Here is a 16,543-nt window from a genome sequence, read left to right as displayed (position 1 = left end):
ACACTATGCCCTCCTGAGTGATTAGGTGCAGGGTACTAGAATGAACAATTCCATTTATTGTGATGTCATAAAGATGCTGTCAATGTTGAATTTCATTGGCTGTACAGTATGCTGCCATTATACTGTATATATATTTTTACAGGGCTGGTAGCACGACGTCACAGGAGGCGGGACAGGCGCCGCCAAGCTGGTAAGTATTGTCAAATACAGTAGTGTACAGTACATAGTGATTTCTATAGTCCCAACCCCCTGTCCTGACCATCACAGATAACTCGCTGCAATCCGTTAATGTTAAGAATGTCTGTTTACAAAACTAAATGTAAATATTAAACACAAAGTATAAATAACATTGTAGATAGCTGAATACCCGTGCTTCGCTACGGGATGAGGATGGTAAATTCCAGTGATAGTTGTTTGTTAATTTACGTTTGTTGGCGATCTAGTATATAGTACTGTATACTTTAAGCATACTGTATCTTGCTTCTCTGATGCAGATTGTTTATTGGCCGGACCCCTTTTTGGTCCTGGATACTGTGCAGTACATGTTTCAAATTGACAGCTTCACTTACAGTACTGTTATTTTTTTTCCCACAGTACCACCACCACCACCACCTGCTGCGCTGCCAGGTATTGTGTAACGAGAATTCTGGTGCTACTGTCATCGTTGTTACACTACTGTACATGTGTCCTGGATACTGTGCAGTACATGTTTCAAATTGACAGCTTCACTTACAGTACTGTTATTTTTTTTCCCACAGTACCACCACCACCACCACCACCACCACCACCACCTGCTGCGCTGCCAGGTATTGTGTAACGAGAATTCTGGTGTGACTGTCATCGTTACACTACTGTACATGTGTCCTGGATACTGTACAGTACATGTTTCAAATTGACAGCTTCACTTACAGTACTGTTATTTTTTTTCCCACAGTACCACCACCACCACCACCACCTGCTGCGCTGCCAGGTATTGTGTAACGAGAATTCTGGTGCTACTGTCATCGTTGTTACACTACTGTACATGTGTCCTGGATACTGTGCAGTACATGTTTCAAATTGACAGCTTCACTTACAGTACTGTTATTTTTTTTCCCACAGTACCACCACCACCACCACCTGCTGCGCTGCCAGGTATTGTGTAACGAGAATTCTGGTGCTACTGTCATCGTTGTTACACTACTGTACATGTGTCCTGGATACTGTGCAGTACATGTTTCAAATTGACAGCTTCACTTACAGTACTGTTATTTTTTTTCCCACAGTACCACCACCACCACCACCACCACCACCTGCTGCGCTGCCAGGTATTGTGTAACGAGAATTCTGGTGTGACTGTCATCGTTACACTACTGTACATGTGTCCTGGATACTGTACAGTACATGTTTCAAATTGACAGCTTCACTTACAGTACTGTTATTTTTTTTCCCACAGTACCACCACCACCACCACCACCTGCTGCGCTGCCAGGTATTGTGTAACGAGAATTCTGGTGCTACTGTCATCGTTGTTACACTACTGTACATGTGTCCTGGATACTGTGCAGTACATGTTTCAAATTGACAGCTTCACTTACAGTACTGTTATTTTTTTTCCCACAGTACCACCACCACCACCACCTGCTGCGCTGCCAGGTATTGTGTAACGAGAATTCTGGTGCTACTGTCATCGTTGTTACACTACTGTACATGTGTCCTGGATACTGTGCAGTACATGTTTCAAATTGACAGCTTCACTTACAGTACTGTTATTTTTTTTCCCACAGTACCACCACCACCACCACCACCACCACCACCACCTGCTGCGCTGCCAGGTATTGTGTAACGAGAATTCTGGTGTGACTGTCATCGTTACACTACTGTACATGTGTCCTGGATACTGTACAGTACATGTTTCAAATTGACAGCTTCACTTACAGTACTGTTATTTTTTTTCCCACAGTACCACCACCACCACCACCACCACCTGCTGCTGCATCCGAGAGCTCCGGAAGTGGTAATAATTACTTTTTGTTACAGACACACTAGTTTCCTACAGTATTACTGTAATTTTTGTATTTTACAATACTTGTCATCTTTTACACACAGACCGCCTCGTAATTGATACAGAGGAGGAGCTCATTCCCATTGATTCGGGGGAAGAGGAGCCAGATTATAGTAAGTACAGTAGGATTTTCTCAAGCCCATTCTTAAAAGTATTGACCAAGTCCACTTTTATTACTTTTCAGGCAGGGAATTCCAAACATGTACTGTACAGTATTTCCCTCACTGTGAAGACCCCTTTTCGCCTCTGTGCGAAATCGCCTCTACTTCAACAAGAGTTACTGTGCACGTGTCCTCTGTGTCCATCTTATCAAAAACCGTTCCTGTGTATTGTCCCCTTACTGTATACAGTATATTTGTAAAGGTTAATCATGTCCCCTCTTAATCTCCTCTTTTCCAATGTAAACATGCCTAGCCTGCCTTTCCTTGTATTCCATCTTCTCAATCCACTTCATCACTTTGGTCGCCCGCCTCTAAACCTTTTGTAGTTCCACGATATCCATTTTGTATTATGGTGCCCAAAATTGTGCATCCGACCCACCCTCCACTAGCCTAACCCTCCAATCATACTCTGAATCCACACTCTGCATTCTGAATGCCGGGATCCAGACAGCAGGTCTTTTAAATACAGTACTGTATGTCCCCTACCGCTGGACAGTCATTCTGCTCCTACTGTATTATGAATATATCTCTGCCTCCTGTAGCACTGTACTACTGTGCAATTTTGTAGTAACTGTACTCTACTGTATTTTGTTTATAATATTTTTTTATTTTCAACTCAGTAATTATTGACAGTGAGGATGAGGATGAAAAACCCTCTCCCCAACAACCCTCTCCCCAACTTGGTAAGTAAACTGCAGTATTGTACTGTACTGTACATTGTGTTAAACCAATGGGTTGGGTTTGCGTGACCAGCAGTCAGGATTCTAGCGGTCAGGTGACCGACAGTGGCATCCTGATTGCAGCAATCCCAACAGGGTGAGGTACGGTATCCTAACCCTCCTCCACTACCCCCTGATTCTGGCCTCGACATTCTCGTCTCTGTGTGCGAAATCTACTCTCTTTTTTTATTTATTTATCTTTGCATCATGTGATGTTTGGGGAAAATTGTTATAAGGTTTGATGTAAAAAAAAGGTTAAAAAAAAGAGGCAGATTAGATGGGCAAAGTGGTTCTTACAGTATTTGTCATCAAATTCTATGTTTCTGTATGCAGACCCTCCAACATGACCCGCCGCACTGCTCTGTTTCTAGACTTCCCTCTTAATTTATGATTTCCATCACCTGTGTTGAACTAGTTATATGATAAGAAAGCTGTTTCTTCACAGGTGATGGCAATAATAAATTAAGAGGGAAGTCCAGAACCAGAGCATTTTGTACCTAGTGGGGCGGGTCATGTTGGAGGGTATGTGTATTTCCTGGAATGAACCTTTTTTTTTTTCACATTAATGTTTTTTTTCACAGGCCCTACACTGGAACAGGCCATGGAGGAGGAGGAGGATGATGATGATGCTGCTGCATTTAGTGGTAAGAATTATTACTGACATTGATCTGATGCCATCAGAGTAGCACTTTTCATCAGATTTTTCTGGCAAATGCGTAGAAATCGGATGAAAATTGTTTTTGTTTGAACTGGTGATATTGCCCATACAGTAGCAACCGATCACATCCCACATTAACATTTACAGTATCTAGTTACACTTACAGACGATAATACAGTACAGTAGGTAATATTTGATTGGTTGCTACTGTATGGACAACATCCTGTTCTAAAAAAAACACCCATCTTACTCAATTTCTCTCTCTCTCTCTCTCTCTCTCTCACCCCTTGTCACTGTCTCTCCATTCATCTCTCTAGATACTGTCAGTGATGAATTTCCCATTAGGCACGAGAGGCACGTACTGTACCTAGTGGCGGCATCTGTTTGGGGGCCTCAGTTGGATGCTTACAGTATGCTAATACTGTCATCCCAAAAATTACCACTACAGTAACTGCTAAATATTTTAAGTGTACTGTACAATATGCACATACAGTACTGTACAGTATACATAATTCAAAAGAAAAAAGAGTTGCTACAGTACCTTATTCTAGTCATAATCACCGGCATACGGGTCACTCACAAATTTTCTGATGGTCTCGGTGGGGTCCCTTGGAATCACCATGCCTGTCACAAGCATACCTTTTTTTACCCACCTGACACTGGGCCTGGACACTAGTGTACTATTACTATACTTTTTACTGTATACTGTATCTTATAATATTCTTCTCTTTTACCCACAGACGACGAGCCAGAATATATTTTTGGTAAATATACTGTACAGTAGCAATAGTTGGTACTGTAATTACAGTATTTTTTTTTCTCCAACATTATTTTAAGTCAAACTGATATGACTAACTGTACTGTATTTTATCTTTTTACAGTCCGTCGCCAACCAGTGGAGGAGACACCTGGTAATAAAATAGAAATACATAATGCACTGTACTGTATTCTAACTTACTGTAACATGTATAACACTGAGCTGATCATCTTCACACCCTCTGACATAACCTTACAGTACAAACTGTACTTTCTCTCCTTTTTCACCCTCTTCACTCCACAAATGCATGCTGCGTTTCCTGACTACTGATATAATAGTGTGTAGAGCGTAGCGAGGCACCGTGCCCACCGCGTGGCGAGCGAAGCAAGCATGCAAGGGGCTGCTTTCCGCTCGCCGCCCATGTCGGGATTGTGTGGTCGGGATTCCGGCGTCTGTATTTTGACTGCCGGGATCCCGTCCAGCGGGATTACGTACTGATCTCCAGTCTGAGCCTGCCCTAGGCATAGGCATACTTGCCAAATGCCCAGGGGCACAAGCAGCTTCTGCTGATTAATATGATATGCAGCATGCCTACAGTATATTCTGTGCATACAAAATGCATTACTAATGTGCAGCATTATGTGTATACAGTACTTTGTTGTGTAACATATACTGTAGCAAGGGCACTACTGTGTGGTCTAATGTGAACAAAGAGCAATATGATGTGATGCAATGTGAATAAGTGGGAATACTTTGAGGAGTAATGTGGTACTATCATATGATGTAACGAGAAAAAGAGACACTATTGCATGATATGTTGTGAATAAAGTTGCAGTACTGTGTGGCGTCATTTCAGATTGGGGAATTACTGTGTGGCCTTGCCCCTTCCCAGCAAGAACATGCACCGTTTTGGGATGCACACCGAATGTGCACACTGTTGCTATTTTAAACATACAGTACAGTAAGTTGGAGGAGCACCAAAATGAGGACTGCTATGGTTGAGGGGTGATGGTGCTGGGAAAGGGGTACAGGCTCAGAGGCGGAAATAGCATCTGTGCAAGGGGGCAGCATCCAAAAACTTGACTAGGGAATCATATTATTTATGGCTGGCTCTGAGTACAGTCCACTATTATGGATAGTACTCCCTACAACACCACCTACAGTACTGTAACCCTCTTTTTTCTGAAGCGGTCATGAAATGTCATGACTGCTAATACATACAGTAAATGTCTACAGTATTTGTACTGTGGTGTTTAATTCCTTTGACAATTTGTTTATGACCTATTGAAGCTAAACTCTTGTACAGTACTTTATATTTTGAATACCAGCAATACAGTATAATACTGTACCTACAGTATACAGTAATAATTGTTTACTATTTGAATGTGACTAAATGTTTTTTTTTCTCCAATATAGTGCCAATTATTTATGGGGGCCCCAGACAGGGGCAAGATAGGTGGGCTGGCCCAGAAGCGGGCAGGCAGCAGCCCACTTATACAAGAGGTAAACTAAAGCAATGTTTAAATTACCTCGACAGCGTACAGTAGTGTTTGATTTACTGTACTGACAATACAGTACTGTACATTGTACAGTAAATAACAATATTGTCTAATATAGAGTAAAGTACTGTATTGCCATTACTACACTGTAAAGTATTCAGTATTTGTTTTGTAATACTGTCCTTTTTTTCCCACAGAACAGTTGCAGCGTGCCATCCAGCTCCTGCGGGTGGTGGTCCACCTCCTAGTGGACCACTTTTTTAATTTGTTATTGCGATTAATTTAATTTTATTTAATAAAAATTTTTGTTCTTGTACTCCATTGTATAGTATCTTTTTCTACTGTATAAGATAGGCATACTGTACACCATACAATTATCTGGCAGATAATCTGCAAGATCTGGCTGTTTGTAATGAAATTCTCTCCTAATTTAGCTGTGGTGTACAGTACCTCCTGAGTGTGCTGGGGTGCTTTCTGGCCAGTTTGGGGTGATTTGGAGCAAGTTTGGTCGGCCATCTGGCCGACATGTGCTGTCGACTGTTTGGCAAACATGTGTTTTCACTCCAGCATGTGTGTGTCAGGCATTTTGTGTGTGTCAGGCATTTTGTGTGTGTCAGGCATTTTGTGTGTGTCAGGCATTTTGTGTGTGTCAGGCATTTTGTGTGTGTCAGGCATTGCTGTGTGGTTCCACAAATGTTAGCGTGTCAAAGTGCTGACCACTGACACCACTATTTCACTTTGTACCGCATGCCTTTTGTGGAACCACACAGCCCAGCATGACTTATTGCTGGGCTGTGTGGTTCCACAAATTTTCTTGGAAAACAAATGAACATGAGTGTCTTTACTTTAATACTTTTTTTTTTTTTTTCCCCACAGATATCTATATACACAAGAAAAGAATGTAACGAAGAACAAACTACTTTTTTGTTTTAATTAACTTTCAAACTTTATTTAAAAAAAAACACCTTTTTTTTCTTCAATAAACTTTTAAAAATAGAAGTTTCCTGTGGTTTTTATTAAAATATGAAATGCAAGATGCCTAACCAAGTTGTTTTACATACAGTATACCACTCTTAATTGAATTCCCATCATACAGTAGTACTAATTTATACAGTACAGGAAGTTGGGAATACAAACATTGGAAACCACGTCATGTTTATTTTAAGAAACACTTTATTTACGGACAAAATCATTTGGAACATGTAACATCACACATACTGTACTGTATTGTAATAAAGCCAACATCACACATACTGTACGGTACTTTAATCAAAAGGTAACAGCACAAATACAGTAACAATATCAACTTTAACATTTTTATAATTTATTTTTTTGTGGTGGTGGTGCGGGGTAATGGTTTTTGTACTTTATTTTTAGGTTTTGCTTTTTTGAATTATTTTTCATTTTTGTCTTTTGCTTTTTAACACTGTCGCATACGGACACCAGAATAGAGGACTGACAACAGCAGCCCCTGGATGGAAACGCAGCCCAAGGCCCCAGATGGACACAGCACAATGGACTCGGCTGCTACTGGATAGATACAGCAGCGCCCAAAAAATCAACAGGAATAAAAGGGGCAACTTGTAACAGGCCCTTACATTACCAGGAATGTGGTGAGCCAAGTTCATGCACTCCCCTTTGAGTAACCGAGCTGCTCCAAGTGGATTCAGCACAGTGCATGCAGCCCCAGAAAATGTACAGGTCATACAGGTACATTGACACAATTTTTTAGCTTCAGCTGTGTGAAGCTGATGTGCTGAAGCTAGGAGGTAGGTAATGATCTGGTTTCATCATAGTCGAGCTTCCAAGTCATTTTCCTCTTCGTTCTCAGCACAGAGTTTATGGTATCCCTTATCTTCCTCTTTTCTGGATCACCAATCCTCACGCGGCGTTCACACCTAGCCATGATGTCATGTACCAGATTTTTGGGCAGCGGAAGTTTGCCCTTGGAACCATCAAAGTTCACACGATTGGCCCACGTCAAGTATTTGTCGTACCGTACATGGTGCTGGAACAGAGAATATGCATATTTCTGAATATGTCCATTTGAAGCTCTGTACAGATGGTCGTCCAGGGAAGTTGAGATGACAGCCAGGGCAATATTGTTCAGAGAGCCTCCGAATGTATTGCGAAGTGGCCTGTGAGCAGGTGTGCTGGTCATCATTGGTGTTCCTGGCAACAGCACACTTGAATCCAGGCCTCTGCGGTCGTCCAGCCCTCTGCGGTCGTCCAGGCCTCCTCTGCGGTCCTCCAGGCCTCCTCTGCGGTCCTCCAGGCCTCCTCTGCGGTCCTCCAGGCCTCCTCTGCGGTCCTCCAGGCCTCCTCTGCGGTCCTCCAGGTCTCTTCTGCGGTCTCCTGATAATTTGCTCTCCGTTTCTGCCTTCGAAAACTTCTTCACAGGCCATACTGTTCCAGCTCATTGACACAGTTTCGTCATACAGTATTTGACCGGTAATTCTTTCATTTACGGTTTACAATTATTTATATACAGTACTGTACTGTACGTAAATGATGAATGTCCCTGTGCATTGCTCCATGGCCTGTACAACTTATCCCGGTGTATTTTAAAATGTATACCATCTCTCACTACATATCCGAGCGCTGCCACGTGCTGGGAGTTCACGGTCGGCGGCCATGTTGTCAGGTTGCTAAGCGATCCAGCTCGGTATACCGTAATGTGCATAGACCTCGCTTATCCCAATGTAATTGAGCTAGGGGATTGTGACGCTCCTTCAGCATTGCCCCCTGAACTGTGAAATGTATGCCATATTGTATCTCACTACATATCCGAGCGCTGCCACGTGCTGGGAGTTCACGGTCGGCGGCCATTTTGTCAGGTTGCTAAGCGATCCAGCTCGGTATACCGTAATGTGCATACAGTAGACCTCGCTTATCCCAATGTAATTGAGCTAGGGGATTGTGACGCTCCTTCAGCATTGCCCCCTGAACTGTGAAATGTATGCCATATTGTATCTCACTACATATCCGAGCGCTGCCACGTGCTGGGAGTTCACGGTCGGCGGCCATGTTGTCAGGTTGCTAAGCGATCCAGCTCGGTATACCGTAATGTGCATAGACCTCGCTTATCCCAATGTAATTGAGCTAGGGGATTGTGACGCTCCTTCAGCATTGCCCCCTGAACTGTGAAATGTATGCCATATTGTATCTCACTACATATCCGAGCGCTGCCACGTGCTGGGAGTTCACGGTCGGCGGCCATTTTGTCAGGTTGCTAAGCGATCCAGCTCGGTATACCGTAATGTGCATACAGTAGACCTCGCTTATCCCAATGTAATTGAGCTAGGGGATTGTGACGCTCCTTCAGCATTGCCCCCTGAACTGTGAAATGTATGCCATATTGTATCTCACTACATATCCGAGCGCTGCCACGTGCTGGGAGTTCACGGTCGGCGGCCATTTTGTCAGGTTGCTAAGCGATCCAGCTCGGTATACCGTAATGTGCATACAGTAGACCTCGCTTATCCCAATGTAATTGAGCTAGGGGATTGTGACGCTCCTTCAGCATTGCCCCCTGAACTGTGAAATGTATGCCATACTGTATCTCACTACATATCCGAGCGCTGCCACGTGCTGGGGGTTCACGGTCGGTGGCCATTTTTTGTGTGCATAGAACTCGCTTATCCACATAGGCCCCTGTGTTTTTAACTACTATATTGAGATGCACATTTCTAGGCCTACAGTATTTAATATACAGTAAGCAGCATTGTTGTTAGGCAATAATTGAAGAATTTACATACAGTACTGACATGTACTGTATGTAATGCTTGTACATCATGTCAGTCGACCCTTATGCTGTACACTACTGTAAGTCTCACAGGGCCCATGCACTTCCAAGGAGGGTTATTTACTGTACTGTATCTGTTTCATACAGGAAACTAATTGCAGTCCATAACACTGAAGTTGTATTTTCAGTACTGTACAGTATACAATACTTAAATTTGAACATCAGGTACTGGATAGTAAACATGTACAGTATTAACTTCTATCATAAAACTCTTATGCATTTTCAGATGTGTAAATTTTAGACTACAGTATTCACAAATGTTTTCTCTCCATACAGGAATTATAGTTGGACAACATGCCAGTAACTATCAACAAAACGATGAGCAAGATAATCGCCAACATGAAAAAAGAAAATAAAACCATCAAAGAGATCCATGCATGGCTCAAGGAAAGTGGCATTATAGTCACTTTAGAAACGGTGCGCTATCATGCATTCGAGAGAACAACGCCCAGATTTGTATTTCCTACAAAATGCACATGGTACGTACTGTACACTACTGTAATGTTTAAATGACTTGCTTTATACCATAAACAATTTTTTTGAAATAAAATTAAAACTTCATCAATTGTAACTGTGATTGTGCTGTTCATGAATTCATATTTTTCATACTGTATTGTACTGTAGGAGAGTGCAACAAATTGTGGAGGAACTAACTCGTGAGGATGATGAGCGTACTGCTCTGCAAATAAAACGAATTCTCCATTCCAAGTATGACCTGGACATATCGGCCACCAGCATCAGAAGGATGCGACGGAAAATGGGATGGACCTTTGGCGCAACAAGGTAAAATACTGAAAGCAGTATAAACCATACAGTAAATGCACTGTTAATAATCCCTTGATACGTGATATAATAATGCCATAAATCATTATACAGAGTGTGTACTTTATACTATATACAGTATGTGTGTGTGTATATACTGTATATACAGTATTCTATCCCAAAAGAGATACCTACTGTATAGGCACTCAGAGACAGCAATGAAGCATTGCCGGCTTATTGTGATGATTACATACTGTATACTGTGTGTGTGTGTTTGTGTGTATGTACAGTATGTATATATATATTACTCTGTATGTAACTTAATGTACTGTATGTACAGTTTAATGTATACAGTAGGTATATAATACAGTATACTGCACATACAGTCTACTGTATATACAGTAATCTGTAAATCTGTAATTTCATAACTGTATCTGATTTCATTATTTTTGGCTCTTCACAGGATATCTCCAATGATAAGAGATGTGAATAAAGAAAAGAGAGTGGAACAGGCACGGCGATAGATTGAGAGTGGTGAAACATTTGATGATGTCATTTTCACAGATGAATCGTCTGTTGCCCTTGAGCGGTTCTCCAGAATGTCATTCAGGAAACGTAACCATATCTCTTTAAAACCACGCCCAAAGCATCCATTGAAAATCCATGTATGGGGAGGCATATCACGATTAGGAGCTGGTCCCCTATTATTTTTCGAAGGTACAGTACAGTACTATACTTTATTCTGTGCCTGTGTTCTGTAAAAATACATGTTGTACTGTAGAGTACGTGTAACTGCACAATAAAAGGAGTTGCTTATTAATGAACAACATTTTTTGATTTCTGTAGGAATCATGGATAAGAAATATTTCCAAGAAACAATAGTAGAGAAATGTATGGTGCCATTTGTGAATAAATATTACCCAACTCACCATAGGATATTCCAAGACAATGATCCTAAACACTCCGCCTCAGCCAAATTTATGGAAGAGAAAGGTATGAATTGGGAACGCACACCACCAGAGTGAGTATTCTTTCAACAGTGTACAAGTAAAATTTTGGATAGCACTCTAGTACTGTAAAAAAAAATTTTGTTTAATAAACAGTACAATATTGTATGTTTAATTTTCTCTATTTACTGTAATGTACTGTAATTAATTTTTTCTATACGCTTTTTTTTTTTTTTTAATTAGATCACCAGACATGAACCCAATCGAATTAGTGTGGGCTCAATTGAAGAGGTACGTTAGGAGTGTTGCAAAGCCAACAACAAAACAGCAACTGGTGGATGGGATAAAGAAATTTTGGCTAGAAGTACTCACACCTGAACATTGTAATAATTATATAAATCACCTGTATAAAGTATTACCTGTTGTAGTTGAAAGAAATGGTCAAGCCACAAATATGTAGTTCTGTATTTTCTGTTTAAAATTTTAAATTGGTGCATTATTAAAAAAAATGATAAAATTGCCTTTGTCTGATTATTGCATAAACTAATGTAGAATATTATACAGTAGTAATGTTATTGATGTGTACTGTATGAACAGTTATTTTCAGTTTTATAAGTCCTGAATAAGAGTACTGTACATTTTGATCAGTGCAGTACATGGAATCGGATGTTGTAATACTTTATTTTTACATTAATATTGATGTTTTTCCAATAAATATTCAATTTTACAGTATGGTACGGTACAGTACATGAGGGTACCTGTACAGTATGATACGTCATTATGGGGGAGAAATACTGTATCCACTAAATGTACAGTAAAATGTTTTTTTCTTATTACAAACACACAAATGCATCTCAGATGGAAATATGCTATACACAGCAGACAGCTTATGGTGACAGAACTTCCCTACTGTATCCCCACCCATAGTCGTGGTATATTTTAGATTGCCTAATGAGACACTCCTGCAGCATTGCCAATGATTCATGTAAAACCTGTGTGCAAACAGTATCTGTATTGAATGCAAAGTACAGTAAGAGTACAGTATACAGTATTATCAGAGCCAAACCTGACCAACATGATGCCCTAGGCTAGATTTTGGCTGATGCCCTCTTGCACAGATGCTACGTAGTTCCGCCTCTAACCCTGCACCCCTTTCCCAGCACCATCACCCATTTTGGCGCTCCTACCCCCTATAATCTAAATAAGAACAATGTGCACATTTAGTGCCAGCCCAAAACAGTGTACAGTATGTTCTTGCTGGGAAGGGGCATGGTAACACAATAATACCCGAAGATGAAATGACACAACACAGTACTGCAACTTTATTCACATTATATCATGCAGTGGTGTCTCTTATTCTCATGACATCATATCATAGTACCACATTACTCCTAACAGTAATGCCCCTTATTCACATTACACCCCACCACATTCATCTTTATTTACATTAGACCACAGGTTCTCAAACTCAGTCCTCAGGACCCCACACAGTGCAGGTTTTGCAGGTCTCACAGAATCACAAGTGAAAAAATTAGCTCCACCTACTGTATGGACCTTCTAAAATGTGTCAGTTAGTAATGAATACATCTGTGCACTTGCTGGTTTACCTGCAAAACATGCACTGTGTGGGGTCCTGAGGACCAAGTTTGAGAACCACTGCATTAGACCATGCAGTAGTGCCCTTTCCTTATGTTACACCAGAAAATATTGTAGTACACCTTATACACATACAGTACAGTAATGCCACACATTAGTAATGCATTTCATATTTAAATTTTCTGATTTAATTTCATAGAGCCGCAGTCACTCACAGAATATAGGCATGTACTGTAGCATCTCATTTTATTCTGCAGAAGCTGATTATTCCCGTTTGGCTAGTTTGCCGCCTCTGTACAGTACAGTATATCACAATAGAAAAAAGTTATAGTGTCAGTGAAAAAAGCACCTCATGACAGATACTGTACACAAGCTCATGTCTAAATACTGTATACTGTAAGCAGTGACATTAAGGGGTACAGTACTGTATATGCAATTGCAGTCGAATTCCGGAAGGAATACGGAAAAAATGGACACGGGATCCCCCATCTTTTTAGAACCAGCACCGGGCTCTGCGCCTGGTCCTGGTGCAAAAAATAAGGGGGACAAAAAAAGCGTAGGGGTTCCCCATATTTTTTGAATCAGCACTGGGCTCCACTAGCTGGACAGATAATGCACAGCCGGGGGAGACTTTTATACAGGTCCCTGCGGCCATGGAATTAAATACCCAACTAGTCACACCTGGCCGGAGTACCCTGGAGGAGTGGGGGCCCCTTAAATCAAGGGGACCCCCCTCCAGCCACTCGATTATCTCTATCACCCCTGTGTATTGTAGCTAGGGGATTGTGACGCTCCTTCAGCATTGCCCCGTAGCCTGCAAAATCTGTGCTGTTATTTGCTCCATAGCTGAGTGCCTCCTAGGAGCTACTGTAGGAGTCACAGGCGGTAGCCATTTCAATTGAGTCTGCCCTGCTATAGAATTGTACAGGTATGTGTACATTACCGTACGGTGCATAGAACCTTTACAGTAGAAACTCTCCTGCAGCTTTGGCCTGCTTTACTGTATGTACTGTAAAACTTGTGTTTTGTCAGTTTGCTATGCGACCGAGCCCGGTGTAACGTACTGTACAGTACTGTAATGTGCATAGACCTCGCTTACAGTATCTCTGTGTATTTTGGCTAGGGGATTGTGACGCTCCTTCAGCATCGCCCCGTAGCCTGCACAGCTTATGCCATTTCTCATTCCATACCCAACTGCTGCCTGCCACGAGGTGGGGGTTCAGGAGGTGGGGGTTCATGGGTAGTGGTCGTTTTGACAGTGTGCTATGCGATTGAGTCCGGTGTACCGTAATACTGTATGCAATCCTACAGTAGCTTATCCCTCCCCTGTGTATTTTGGCTAGGGGATTGTGACGCTCCTTCAGCATAGCCCCATAACCTGCACAAGGGTTCAGGGGCGGCGGCCATTTTGCCAGTGTGCTACAGTATGTCATCGAGTCCGGTGTACCATAATATGCATACTGTGTATTTTAGCTAGGGGATTGTGACGCTCATTCAGCATTGCCCCATAGTCTGTACAATCTGGACTATTACTTGCTCCGTAGCCTAGGGCCTCTGTGGGGCAAGGAGTCATAGGTGGTAGCCATTTCTATTCAGTCTGCCCAGCTACAGAATTGTATGTGTACTGTGTACGGAGCATAGTACCTTAACCTGCATAGAACCTGCAGATTATGGTACACCGGACTCGATCGCATAGAACCGCTCATGCAGCTACTGTATGCCCTGGTTTGCAGTATGTGAATAAAAAAAATAATAAAGTGTCTGAAAAAAACTACAGTAACATGCATTCGTACAGTACTTAAGGAATCGAACCCTGGACTCTGAGTATAGGAAGCGAAACACTTCACCACTTCGCCGCAGACAAATGTATAAATCCGTTGGTTTTGATTATGCTGTAATGGCTACGGGATTAGGACGATAACACTGTAGAAAATTCCTAATCTTGAGAGGCAATAGTGAACTTGTAACACACATCCATTTGCGACAGTGTACACTACTGGTTTTACAGTACTGTGTTTTGTCTGCGGGACTTGCACGCTCACATACAGTATTCATAAAGTATTGTAGATGGATCATATACTGTATGCTGTACTACTGTATTTGCGTCGGTGTCGTACTGTATATACTGTACAGTACTGTATTAAATAATGCAGCGTAATGAGTACAGTATTTGCTGTATGCAGCGTAATGAGACGCCTTAGTAAAGTAGTCCTTATTATGTATGTCAGTATTGTATTTTACGGGAGACCACACGCATGCGCAGTGGTGATTGTAAAAAGCGACATCTGGTGGCTGATCGCAGGTATTACACGTAAAGGTAACGCCAAACGTCAAATGTCTGTCTCCGTGCGATTAGATAGCCTCTCTGTGGCTAGGCGCGCCTCGCTACGCCACAGTACGCTGCGTATGGTCGAACGGGCCAACCGCCGCGGCCACTCAAGATAAAGGTGGCTACATCTGTATGTTAATAAAAAAATAATTTGAAGAAATGAAATAACCACTTGTTTTTATTGGAGTCACCAGCCACATTGTCTATCAGTTTAAAGTTTTATTTGTACTGATATCTTCAGAATCATGTCCTGAATCTTTTTAAGAGACCACAATAGTCTGTAGACTGCCTCCTCTTTTTGCAAAGACTTTAATTCACCTTACAGTATCCACCCTGAACTGCCCACAGATCACAGAAGCCGTCTCAAGTAATAGTGATGTCGTATGCTATCGCACATCTTGGTTTGCGCGCACGCTGTAAGGGTTTCCCAGATATTTCATGCATGTGTCCAACCCTGAATCAGGCCCATTGTTAGATACAGATGTACCCACACTCATTGTGGCTATATCTTACCGCGATCGCGCCTTGCTAGGCCTGACCACGTGCACCTCTGGGGTGCGCGGGTGTCTTTCATCAAATCGACAGTTTCTAGGTCGACAATGTTTAGGTCGACCACTATAGGTCGACAGTCACTAGGTCGACATGGATGGAAGGTCAACAGGGTTTCTAGGTCGACATGTACTAGGTCGACAGGTCTAAAGGTCGACATGAGGTTTGTTTGTTTTTTTTGGTGTCGTTTTCTTCGTAGAGTGACCGGGATCCCAAATTAGTGCACCGCGTCCCCTCGCATGGCTCGTTTCGCTCGCCATGCTTCGGGCATGGTGCCTTCGCTCCGCTACCGCTTCGCTCGGCACACTTTACCGTTCCAATCGTAGTCCACGTGGATCATTAAGTATGAAAAAATTCAAAAAAAGAAAAAAAAATTGAAAAACTCATGTCGACCTTTAGACCTGTCGACCTAGCACATGTCGACCTAGAAACCATGTCGACCTTCCATCCATGTCGACCTAGTGACTGTCGACCTATAGTGGTCGACCTAAACATTGTCGACCTAGATACTGTCGATCTTCAGACCGGATCCCGGGGTGCGCACGCGTCTTAGATGTGCACGCTCCCTATTCACATGAATGGTAGTGTCAAATGCCGCAACACGGCACGAGCGCCGAGAGTGCTCGTTTAGTACAGATGTAGCCATGATGACCGTGGCTACATCTGTACAAGATAATTCCAACTTCATATAGGCTGAATCTTTTGGTAGTGACCCAC

The 16,543-nt window shown here is 42.1% G+C and overlaps 2 long non-coding RNA genes across 2 annotated transcripts; both read left to right on the top strand.

The window, feature by feature from the left end:
- Positions 1–2,087: 2,087 nt before the first annotated feature.
- On the top strand, positions 2,088–3,607 carry LOC135058207 (uncharacterized). Its single transcript, XR_010244676.1, has 3 exons — positions 2,088–2,157; positions 2,826–2,888; positions 3,506–3,607. It is a non-coding gene; the product is annotated as an uncharacterized LOC135058207 (long non-coding RNA).
- A 748-nt stretch (positions 3,608–4,355) lies between these two features.
- On the top strand, positions 4,356–6,154 carry LOC135058206 (uncharacterized). Its single transcript, XR_010244675.1, has 3 exons — positions 4,356–4,493; positions 5,756–5,842; positions 6,036–6,154. It is a non-coding gene; the product is annotated as an uncharacterized LOC135058206 (long non-coding RNA).
- The last annotated feature ends 10,389 nt before the right edge of the window (positions 6,155–16,543 follow it).

Source organism: Pseudophryne corroboree, chromosome 3 (genome assembly GCF_028390025.1).
Source record: "Pseudophryne corroboree isolate aPseCor3 chromosome 3, aPseCor3.hap2, whole genome shotgun sequence".
Lineage (NCBI taxonomy): Eukaryota > Metazoa > Chordata > Amphibia > Anura > Myobatrachidae > Pseudophryne > Pseudophryne corroboree.
Note: the sequence above shows the minus strand (reverse complement) of the source record. Positions and strands in the feature narration are given on the sequence as shown.